General features: G+C 35.3%; 2 non-coding genes across 2 annotated transcripts; one reads left to right on the top strand and one right to left on the bottom strand.

Moving 5' to 3' along the window:
* Nucleotides 1-2,668: 2,668 nt before the first annotated feature.
* On the top strand, nt 2,669-2,739 carry Trnar-ccu (transfer RNA arginine (anticodon CCU)). The gene has a single exon. It is a non-coding gene; the product is annotated as a tRNA-Arg (tRNA).
* Nucleotides 2,740-8,426: 5,687 nt separating this feature from the next.
* On the bottom strand, nt 8,427-8,499 carry Trnam-cau (transfer RNA methionine (anticodon CAU)). The gene has a single exon. It is a non-coding gene; the product is annotated as a tRNA-Met (tRNA).
* Nucleotides 8,500-12,539: the final 4,040 nt, after the last annotated feature.

Below are 12,539 nucleotides of genomic sequence, written 5' to 3'. Positions count from 1 at the left end.
TGCACCAATAAGAACATATTGGACTCTAACAGTCTCCAATGTTGGAGACACATGATAGCAGACATGTGATAGCTAGGTAAAAGCTGATATAATCATAAACAAAGGTTTCTCTGTAATGGTATTTTTTTTCTGCATTGATATGTCAAGGGATATGAGTCATATTGGCATTTCTTTTCAGGCAGGATAAGAATCTTCTGGAAGAAGCATTTTGGGAAAGTTTTCCCGCTTAAAAAATGGACAGCTCTGCACTTCCAAAGGCATCATAGTCAAAGCACAAAGGACTCAGTTTATCAGCTGTTTAGGAAAAAAAAATACCCTGCTTTTATTTTTTTTTCTCTATTTAAAATAATGAAATTAAACTGAATTTAGGTTTTTATCACTTCTTGTTTACATGTGTTCGAGATAAATAGCTTTTGTGGTGATGGGCTTGTCTGATACTGTTTTGCTTTGAACAAGAAAGATCTGTCATTGACATTTTCAACATTGTACAATTTTGTTTTTATAAATTTGTGACTAATTTCAAGCTACAGGTTCTGAATGCTTAGGAATCTGAACCAAAATGATTTGATGGATATCTTTTGGAATTTAACAGAAAATAGATAAACCTTGGTAATTTAGGTACTATTGAGATAAATGTTTAAAGTTCTTAAATTTATTCTTCAAAATCAATCTTTTAAAAATATTTGCTTAAAAGAAATATCTCCTGGGAAAGCAATACAGCTAATTTACTTGATCAGTAGCAGAGACATTTAAATGAATTTTAAAAAATAAAAAAGCACTTTGGCCATTATGGCATATTTTGTCATCCAAATTAGCCTTAGGTTCCACAGAGTTTCCAAATGAGGAATGAGAAGTCCTGTGTCATCACATAGCAGCCAGTGTTTCCTGAATCTTATGATTTTTACCAATATCAGGATTTCTTAAGAGATGCAAACTAAGTAACTTCACTTTTCCAGAAATATTCATGAGACTGAAGTTTTTCAGATGTTTATTCATCTAAATCTTATTATTTTACTCAGTTTTTTTGGTTGGGGGGAACCAGGGATTGAACTCAGGGGGTGGGCTCACTCGGCCACTGAGCCACACGCCCAGCCCTATTTTGTATTTTACTTAAAGACAGGGTCTCACTGGGTTGCTTAGCACCTGCTTTTGCTGAAGCTGGCTTTGAACTCCTGATTCTGCTGCCTCTGCCTTCAGAGCCACTGGATGATAAGAGTGTTCCACTTTGCCTGGCTATTTTACTCATTTTGATCTTATTATTTTACTCATATTAATCATCTTATTTGTTCATGTATGTTTGTATGTATGTTTGCATCTCTGCATACAATTGGGAGGACTTAGATTTTCATGAATTGAGTTATTTTGCTCAAATAACCTCAAAGATATCAAAAAACTATATGTTCAAAGACGATTTTGCTGAAGTGTACTAAAATGCAAGAGATTTATATAATTTTCCAGCAATAGTATAGAATAGATATTAAGCAACTCAAAATGATTATGGCCATATGTTTTTCAGTTCTGACATTTATTTGACAAATCAGTGATAAAAAGTTATAACAATGATTTCTCTTAAGTTTTAATATTTTTAGGGTCTTTGTAATCTGGCCAAACATAAAGATGAAGCACATTTTCTTATTTTAATAAATATAATCTAAGTTTGAAGATTTATTTCTGTAAAGGACCCTCTGAAGTTAGGAAAACAGAAGCTTTCAAAAGTACTTCACCCAGTAAAATGCAACTTCATGTGGCAGAGAGGGCTCAGTCTTTGGAAGCTGACAAGATCTGGGTAGCTCTGCTGGTCACTGAGCTATATGACAGGGAATGAGTTACGCAACTTCTCTGAACAATGGTTTTCTCATCCATGATAGTTAAGATGTTCTATCGAATAGGTCTGTTATGTGACTTGAGTTAATCAATGGCTAAAGTTCCTAGACTCAATAATTAGCTCCAAAATTCCCTTTCCTCAATCAAACTGGAATTTATTAATTCCTAAATTTGAAGTGCTTTCCACAGCTGTCTAAATCATTGTTCAGAGATTTTTCTCAAACATCTTAAATGTATGTCTAGTAGATATGATGATTTTTATAACAGTACCACTACCTGGTTTGTCTCCCTAGAATGAAATCCATTATTGAGTTAAGCTTGAAGGAAGATATAAAATATATATTAATTACTTCAGAATTTTATTGGATACATTATTGCATCTGCTGTAGCTTCTATTGTTATCAAAGTTTAATTCTGGGACAGAACTTTCAGTCATAAGTTTTTTGTTTTTTTTTTTTTAATGGTCCTGGGGATTGAAACCAAGGCCTTATGCATGCAAGGCAAGCACTCTACCAACTGAGCTATATACCCAGCCCCTCAGCCATCTACAGTTAACAGATTCTAAATTATATTTTCTCTTATTTAAAAACATTCATAAATGACAACCATTATTTCTAAAGATTACGATTTTTCCTTTAAACTACTGTTTTTGAAGGCTAAAACCTCTTAACGAAAATTTGAGATATGAATACCGGTGAGACTAGCTTGATTGTTCCTTTGATTTTTTCTTTGTAATAATCTTTATGTGAAGAGATAACTGATTAATATTACTTAAAGAAAATAGTATAGAAGTGATAGCACTACTCAAGTTATTTTCATAAAGAAATCATTGCCCAGGGGCTGCGGGTATAGCTCAGTTGGTAGAGTGCTTGCCTCCTATGCACAAGGCCCTGGGTTCAATCCCCAGCACCACCAAAAAAAGAAAAAAAGAAAGAAATCATTGCCCAGCTTGGACAAGTGTAACAGGGAAGAATCATCTACCATTAAGGATACTTAATTCTGAGTCTATAATATTGAAGATGGGATGACTTCATCCTTAATGATAAGACCAAGGTGAAGGTTGGCTCAGGCTGGAAATGGCTTTCTGGGATCAGAGGTTTTGAATATAGCATCAGCACTCAAGACAGCTTTCAAGCAAGTGAAGTTTGACCCCTGTCTCCTTTGAGCTCTTCAGTTTTCCCTCTGGTCATGGTAGCTTCCCACTCACTTTCCATATCCCCACACTTTCATTTCATTCTTCATTGAACTTCATACAAATGATGACACCATACATGGTTTTTAGTGCTATTTGCAATTGAAATAAGCTTTAAAATTTTTTTCAAGATTAGAGAAATAAATTTAAAACAATTGAATTTTAGTTATCCGGGAAGGTGTGGGAGGGATGGTATGACAAGGCTCATGGGGAATCTATGGAGGTCCTGACAGGCAGCTGACTCCTCTGCCCACACACAGAGCCAGCCTGATGGAACAGGTCAGAGTGCCCGTGCAGAATGAAGGAAGTAGTCAACAATGACATGAAGGCAGATGCCAAGATCTACAGTGTGTGTGTGTGGGGCGGGGAGTGATACAGGAATAAACAGAGCTCAAGAATGAGTTCTGACCTATTGTTCCTAATCTCCTTCATTCCTTCTGCCCACCTCCCACTCCCAATAGCATAGATGAAAATATATTTAGCCCAAACAAGCAGGTATTCAAAACGCAATGCCACAACTGCATTTTATTTGATCAACATTACATTTGAATATATTTTTCTGTTCATGATGTACTTTTCTTCCACACTAATCCCTTATTATGAAGTGACAACAGAAGAGATGGTGAGAGTACAACCTTAAGTTCTGAGCCATGATTAGGCACTTTCCACTTACACCTCTAGTGTTAATGTCTTACGAGTTTATTTTAATCCTCCTACTATTTCCTAATTTTTCATGTACTATTGCCTCTTCAACTAGATTGAAGCTTTTGAAACCTGAGTTTTATACTTTGCACATCTCATAGTTCATTGTTTTGAAAGTACAACTAGTTTTGTGATATATTACAAGTATCTGGGTCAGTTTCACCATGATAATAAGTCATCAATAAGCTAATTGTAGATAGAGGAGTCCAGTCAACTATTCAAATTACAGTTCTCACTAGATATGATCAGCAGCATTCAGCCTATTGCTATTTATCATTCACCCACAAAAATAAAACTGTCAACGTCTATTGCTTAATCAGAGTTGAGTGTGGTTAGAAGAACTCAGAAGGATATCACTGTGCAAAGTTCAATAAAGCTTCTGCTTGAGGAAAAATTATAAGTCAAAGGCTGAAATCCTTAATAGTGTGCATATAGCTGAGAAATTAATTTCATTTAGTTGGATTTCAAATTATAAAAATGAGCAGGTATGATCCTTAAAAAGGTCATAAAATAATTGAGTCAGATTTTGTCCTATTGCATCTTTCCCAGTTAGGTACACTGTTCCCTTGTCCTTATGTGCCTGACTCAGTATTCCATCCCTGGGCTCTTTGTAAAGAATCATTGTATATCTGGCAACATTTCTGCTCCCAGCATGCTCCATCTTCCTGTCTTGTGGTACCTATTTATAATTGAAATTTTCTTTATGGTACTTTCTATTTAATATCTTTTTTTTTTTTTTTCGGTGGTGCTGGGGCCTGAACCCAGGGCCTTGTGCATTTGAGGCAAGCACTCTACTAATTGAGCTACATCCCCAGCTCCTTAATATGTACCTTTAAAATTATGTAATTAATATCATTTCATGTGCAACATAGGGGATTTTTTCTATTTAGGGCACCATGCAAGATATATTGGTGGGATTCATGGATGTCTGTACATCCCTTGAAATCATATACAATTTTTGAGTGAACATGCATATTTTGATTTTTCAGAAGACAGCATTCAGTGCTTTTATCAGATTATCCAAAGAGTTCTGTTAAATTCAGAAAAGCAAAGAACCACTGTTTTATTGGAACAGCTTTGAGCCCTGCTTCCCAGGGAACACAGGAATGTTTTTGAGATAGTGATCCTGCCTTTGTTGTTCTCCATTTGTGACTCAAATCATCCTCACTCATCACCGTGTGCTTCATACACATCACAATTTAATACTATTAATACTATCAGTCAAAAGATTATGTTAGCAAAGTATTTTTGCCCCAAATTACTCTTCTTGTCCATCTCAGAGTAGAGCACAGCTAGGTCACTATCCAAAGAACACTGAATTTACTTATCTTAATGAAGTGAAAAAAAGGTGATTTTCTTGTGAAGTTAAGCAATAGTAATAGTCTATAGTGTTTTATTCAGAACAGGCCAAGTGGTCACTTTTGAAGCTATTTGCTTTTTAAATTTTTCTCTAACAATAATGCAAAAATGTTAATTGTTATTAAAGCAATTATTTTGATGTAACTTGTTGTATATATGTATGTTGATACATACAAGGAGTATGTATATATATGTCCCTTGAGGAAAGAACTTTAATGTTTTAGGTTATCATTGAGCCTTTTGCTGTCTCTTATGGAATAGGAAATGCAGCATTTTACCATCCTCTCCTTTAGACCTGATATTACAGTTCCAGTAACATAGATTAAGTCTTTTACCCAACACAGCACTAACTGTAAAACAGGCAAGGAATCAAAATCCCCCCAAATCTACCAGTTATCTCTCTCAGCATCCAATCATTGCCTCACCTTTTGATGGATCAACTGAATCTCTCATACTACAAACTATATTTTTAGTAGAGTTATAAATTTTTTAAAAAACTAAAAAGTTGTAGTCTTTGTTAATATAACAAGTTGGAAGAGCTTGGCAGTTATTTCTGATATCAAGCTAAATTGTAAATTCAATGTAAATTGTAAATTCAATTCACTACTTTAGTGCTGTTGATACAAAATTCAGGTTGAGTGAATGTCTCATTTTTTTAAATCAGTGTTTTGATCTGCATAGACACAATCCAGTTCAACCACTTAACTCTCTTTCTACATGGTGAGTAAATAATGTAGAATTATGAAATACATTGTCTCTTGGAATCCCAAACTATTGTCTCTATATCCCCACATTTCCTAATAGTATGTTCTGTACACAGTACAAATGATAATCCCAGTGAGGAACCTGTTTATTCTTACCCAGATTGCTATGATTGGGCTGAAAGTTGAGGATACATAAAGCATTATTTTTACTCCACAGATATATTTTCAGATTCTTGAATTTGATTTTGGTTTAAATATGACTTCCTCAGAAAACTTACTCATTTTCTTCACAGCATTTATCAAAATCTACTAATTTGTCATTGGTTTATTTATCATGTACTCCATTATATTTTATAGCTCTATAAAGAGAGAGATTTTGTCCATATGTTTACTAGAATATATCCAGTGTCTCATACAGAGCCTACATGTGGTAAACACTCAATAACTAGTTGTAGGTGAAAATACGAGTACATTAGAAAAGCAAAGAAATGGGCAATTAGAAATTAGAGTGCTCTTATTAGCTGGGCGGATGTAGCTTTAGAAAACCTGGAAAGAAGCTGGGCCCAGGGGCGCATGCCTGTAATCCCATCAGCTCAGGAGGCGAGGCAAGAGAATCCCGAGTTCAAAGCCAGCTTCAGCAAAAGTGAGGTGCTAAGCAACTCAGTGAAACCCTGTCTATAAATAAAATACAAAAAAGGCTGGGGATGTGGTGCAGTGTTTGAATGCCCCTGAGTTCAATCTCTGGTATGCCCCCCACTCCGACCCCCCAAAAAAGAAAACCTGGGAGGACACTGAAGACTAAATGTTGGTGAAGACCACTCATGAGTTAAAAGCAGGAACGCCAGTTCACATTGGTCTTCTCTAGTTTGTGATGTCAGAATGAGGATTTGTTTGGGGAATCAGCAACACCTGCTTGCCTGTTTATTCATACCCTGCTCTTCTGTCCTAGTGAGGCAATGGAGTAATCACCTCACTGCTGGCAGACTTACCAGACTGACCACTACCTACCTCTTATTTGTTTTCAACAGACATACTCCATTAGGTTCACAGCTCATGTTGTGAGTGTGACTTATTTGTGTTTAAAGTATAAATAACTTTTTATATGTGCTCTGTATTCAGCTCTTAGGCTCAGTTCAGCAGCAAGAAACAGGCAAAAGCAACTGATAAATAACTAGACAACAAATTCAGACTGTCCATTGTAGGAATAGGCTATCAGTAAAAAGCCTTCAATAGCTTGCTCAGGAACAGTAGTACTTGCCTTTAAAGATTTCTATATTCACATAAGCAAAAATAAGGGGGGCTAGCAATTGTGAGTAGGCAGTAAGACGCTGTGTAAGAGACCCAGTGGTGCATGCCTGGGTGCGTGCCTGTGAAGAAACTCGGGTTTCTTCCTTGAGATTCCACAAAATCACCAGGCTTAATCCTGCAAACAAAGGCAGACAACTATGGTTGGGTCAGTTTGGTGAATTATTGCAGATCTGACTGCTTTGGTTGGCAAACATTGAAAGTTTCCTTTAAAATCTTCCTTGCAGAAAGAGATAAAAGAGCTATTTAAAACCAGACAGAAAACCTCTGTGTTATGATTTGAAAAAAAAAACATCATAATGGATAATTACTTCAGAAAGATTTTTTTAACCTATGATTGTTGTATAAAATTCTGTTTGGTTAGATTCTTCAGGTAGTTTCATTTAATTCTTTGAATCCGTCAATACTGTAGAAGTAAATTTGTAATTTTAAATATGTAAAGTAGAAAATGAAAGTTGGAAAAAACAAATGAGGTTTAATCGCAAATAATCTTGTGCTGAAGTCTATTACTAAATTTCTTGAGGTACTACTATCAGAGTTCAGCTGATCATGTAGTAATATCGGTGCTTTGGGTAAATATAGAAAGAATCTGGAGCACTGATGTTTGCAGTTCTATTCTAAGAATTTCTTACTTTATCTATGTTAGCCTTGGGCAATTGATTACCTGGCAATTGATTACAATCATGTTTCATTTGCCTGTGCATGCTTTATTTTCTTGTTAAGGGGCTTAATACACCATGCCTATTGTATACGTAGTTTTTTAACAAATACTTATTAAGTGTCTACTGTGTATTAGGCACTGTTTTAGACTGCAGAAAAACAAAAGTGAACATGGCAGGAAGAAAAATCCTATTCCTCATAAAGTTTACATTCTAAGGGTTAATTATATGCTTTATAATGTGTTAGAAGGTCTTAAGAAGATTATGAAGAAAAATAAAGTAGTTAAAGGGCATAGAAATTTCCAGAGTAGGATTAGCACTTTAGTCAGGCAAGGTGGCTGGCCAACCTTTGCTAGGAAGATGACATATGAATGAGGACTTAGAGCAGATGAGGAGAGAACTCTGTAGATGTGGCAGGAAACAGTGATTCAGGCAGAGTAAGTGCAAAGGCCTGAAGAAGGAGCACAGTAGTCCAGCAAGGAGGAGGGTGACTTTAAAGTGAAGGGAGAAGGGAGGAGACTAGCAAGAGACGAATCAGAAAAATGTTAGGAGACCAGATCAGAGGATCTTTCAAGTCATTGTAAGAACTTTGTTCAAAATGAAATGTAATTCTGAAATGGGAAATCATTGGAAGGTTTTGAGTAGTGGAGTGCCATATTCTGCTTTAGATTTTTTTTTTTTTGGTGATGCTGGGGATTAAACCCAGGGCCTTGTGCACATGAGGCAAGTACTCTACCAACTGAGCTATATCCCCAGCCCTCTGATTTGTATTTTTTTAAGAATCACTTTGTATCTATGTTGAGAATAGATTGGTAACTCTCAAAAAAATTCAGACAAGATAATACTGACTTCCTTGAGGCTGCTAGCAGTGGATGAAGTGATAAATAGTCAATTTCCTAATATATGTAAAATATGGAAACAACAGGATTGGCTGACACTTGAGATAGAAGAAAAAAAAAGAGTCATGGACAACTATAAGTTTTTATTCTGAGGAACAGGAAGCATCAAGTTGCCATTACTCCAAGATGAATAAAAATGTAGGATAAGCAGGGTTACAGTGGAAGATATCAGATGGACCTTTTGGTCTGAACTATCAACAATTTCACATTTAAGTGAAGATGCCAAGTGAGCAATAGGATATATAAGAGTAAAGTTTAAAAGTGATGCCTAAGCTAGCAATATACATATGAAAATCATCAGATGGTATTACAGCCATGGAGCTGGAAGAGAGCCTTTATCAAATATTGGTGTAGATGTGGAAGAGACAAGGTATGAATGTGGACACCTGAGGTGCTCCTACATGAGAGGATGGGGAAATCAGCCACATAAGAAAAAGCAGCAGTACAGTATGAGGAGACTCAGGAGATAAAGAAGGCATTTTTCAGGGATTGACCAATCTTGTCTAATGCTGCTCAGTGAAAGTAAGAGGAGGACTGAGAATTGACCATTGGACTTGGCAATGTTGAGATATTGATGACCTTCATAAGAATACTGTTGGGGAGTTCTGAGATGTAAACTAAATATTTGTTAGTCATGTAAATGGTCACCTCCAGACTGATGGTCGGATAACTGTGAATGTGTCAAATTCATACCATAACATTTAAAATATTCAAAAGTCTAACTTGTTAATCCAACTACCTAGATAGTCAAATCTAATTAGTCGTTTGCCTATAAAATACAACCAACAATGGTGGCTAATATTTATGGCAGACTTATTATCTCTAAACCACTATGCTAATAGTCCTAGGAGGTATGTCTTATTAACATGTCCATTTAAAATAAGAAGAATACTAGACTGAAAGGGATTGTGTAATTTGCTAAGGGTGGTGTGGCCTAAATGCTGCAACTGGGATTTATCTATATGCATCCAGAGCCTTAGTCCTTACTTTCTGCATCCCATAGCTCTCCCCTAATGCCCAAGAGAAACTCAAGTTATGAGGACTCATCAATTTCTGCTCTAGATGACTCCATATAGACTTCCACAGAATAGAGTTAGTGGTGCTTATGGGTGAATAAGCATACATCCTAGAAGCATATTTTTTAAAAAATGCCAGAAAAACTTATGGTGATATCTTTTCTTATCTATTGCATTTAATCAATGTGACTATCATGGAACCTCATTTAGTAAATGCAAGTATATACATGTATATGTATTTTTTTTATATTCCTGAAAGCACTATGCGAGTGTAGATTTGACAGAACATGTCCAGGACTTGTACACATTTAGAATCACAACAGACTGTTAAAATTTTTGCTTCATCTGACTGTCATAATTTAGGAAATCAACAAAGTATAATGTGTCTTATTTACTGAAATTTTTACTCTTTCTATTGCTATTTCTCCTTTCTTGATGTTCAATATCCCTTCCTGTACTAATCATACCCTTTTATTCTTATTTTTGATGCTTTGACATACTGGGGCCTTGTTGATCCTGGAGGGATTTTTCCTCCCACGGTCAGCTAATTCATAAAGATAGCAAATAATACCTTTCAGAGGTAAAACACCCAATCCAGAGTCTATATTCCAACAAGCAACTATGTCAGGGCCTCCTACTCTGGGCTACTAACCATTTGCCCCATCCTGTCAAGGCCAACTATCAGATAACTAGGGATGGCCCCATTCTCCAAAGCCCACTGAAGTTATGCAAACTAGCTGATCCTAAACTTGCTCATCCAGTCTCTCCCATTCCTTCTCTTAGATACCACAATAAAGGCTCTTGCCCAAATCCCACACTCCATCTGCCTCTAATTCCTGATGAACCCATTGCTTCCAGTTTCAGCATGCGCAACCTCTGATTTCTAGCAATTTACAAACATAAGTAACCTCCTCCTTCCTGACAGTCATTTTTATATCTACTATTTTACCACATCTGATTAGAACAAATAGTGGAAACCCTTACAACATTTCTTTAATTGTTACCTTTGCATTTAGAGACCTTCCTGTAGCCATTCTTTTAGGAAAAGTTTCCTGGTGGCAAATTCCCAGAGTTTGCCTGCAATGTGTCTCAGTTTTTCTTTCATTTTTAAAAGGCATTTCTACTGGTAATATGATCTGGCTTCATGGTTCTTTTCTTTCAGCACTTGAAAACTATTGCCACTTCCTTCCTAGACATGGAAGTCAATGCTTCTATTATACTATTTCTTTCATAGTATTGTAACAATTTCCCAGCATTCTGTGTTTCCCACAAAATTCAATTCCTTGAGATTTTAATTAAAGTACAGCTCCCAAATGCCAAGCTCACTGTTTGGCAGATAGTAGGTATGCTAAAAAGACCTGCAGAACAAATTTATCTTGAAATAATTCTGATACTTAAGGCAACATTTAATACTTGCTCTATCCACAGAATTTCAATTTAATAATTCCCTAGACCTGGGCACTTTCAATTTATAAATAACTTTTCTACCAAGAAATATATTTCTATGGGATAAACATAATTTATAACAAAAAAAAGAGGAAAAAATCTTCTGCCTTATTTCAGGTTAAGTGTCTATCCTGCCAAAATTACTAGGAAAGTTGTCAGCTATAAAAACTTATATTTGTTCCTTTCTTGGTTTCCATCTACAGGGTAGATTCAGGATGTCAGATTATTTGGATGTATGAAGTATAATTTGAAGTAGATAAAAATTTAAGAAAACTACATACTTAACTAGTTCTCAATATTTGTGTAGTGTTATTATATTTATCCTAAGATATTCAGATAAAATGGGATAAAAGTCAAAAAACAAACTGTCTTTTCTCCTACTAAGTACATAAATATTATTTTAAATGAGTTGTGGCTGAAGCATTTGATTTGAAATTTGTGCTTACCTAATAATAACAACAGAATATATACATCTTGGAAAACACAGAAGATCAAAGGGTTCTGTTTGTCTTCAAGGACAGTAAAAGGAAAACAGGAAAAGAATAATAAGTAACTTTTCCAACATTGGAACCCTGTCACTGTCTCTTTTTTAGTGCATTTTTACATCTCACTTTCATGGTTAGTTTAAAACACACTAATTCCCTTTAGTAACTGAGAGATGATGAAAGCATTTTTTTCTGATCATAAAGTAAATTAAAAAAAAACTTAACTCCATTTTAAAAAAGAAAACTCTTCCGGGAGACACAAGATAAACAAAACATTGGGGAATTCTAACTTTGGTGAAAGAATGATAGCAAAAGAGACTTCTAAGGACTTCCTTATTTGGGTACCAGGAAAATCTGATAGAGCATTTTATGGGAGCTAATGGAGAAAAGGACAAAGAATTAAAAATTTGACATTAGTGTTTCTTGAACTGTTTCTTAAGATGGTGTTCATAGTTATTCTTTGATAACAGGATTTCTGTGTATAAATAAAAAGGAAATGTTGGGTTGAACTAAATACTCTGGTCAGATTATTTATTTTTCCCCTGAGGGCTTCACTTCTGAGCCTTTACTCAGCCAAGACAGAAAGAGTTGGTTCTGTTGTACATCCGTGAAGCTACACAACGAAGTGCACGTAGACATGTTTATGATTGTCAGATCTTTGTGTGTTTTTCATTTTATCCCTACTAATATGTCTTCCCTTAAATCCTATTTTGTGTGATACTAAAATTATACCATCAGTTTTCTTCTGGCGAGCACACACTTTGTATATATTTTTCATAATTTCTAACCTAGATGTGCATTTTGTTTTACGTTTGCTTCTTGTAAGCAGTATATTGCTGAATGCTTTTTAATTTAAACTGATTTTCAAGTCCCCTGACTTAAAAAATGAATTAATCAATTTACATACAATTTGACTTTTATTTGAAAGTTTTTCAGTCTTTTCTTTTG

This window comes from Marmota flaviventris, chromosome 6 (assembly GCF_047511675.1).
Source record: "Marmota flaviventris isolate mMarFla1 chromosome 6, mMarFla1.hap1, whole genome shotgun sequence".
Classification (NCBI taxonomy): domain Eukaryota; kingdom Metazoa; phylum Chordata; class Mammalia; order Rodentia; family Sciuridae; genus Marmota; species Marmota flaviventris.
This window is presented reverse-complemented; position numbering and strand designations above follow the sequence as displayed.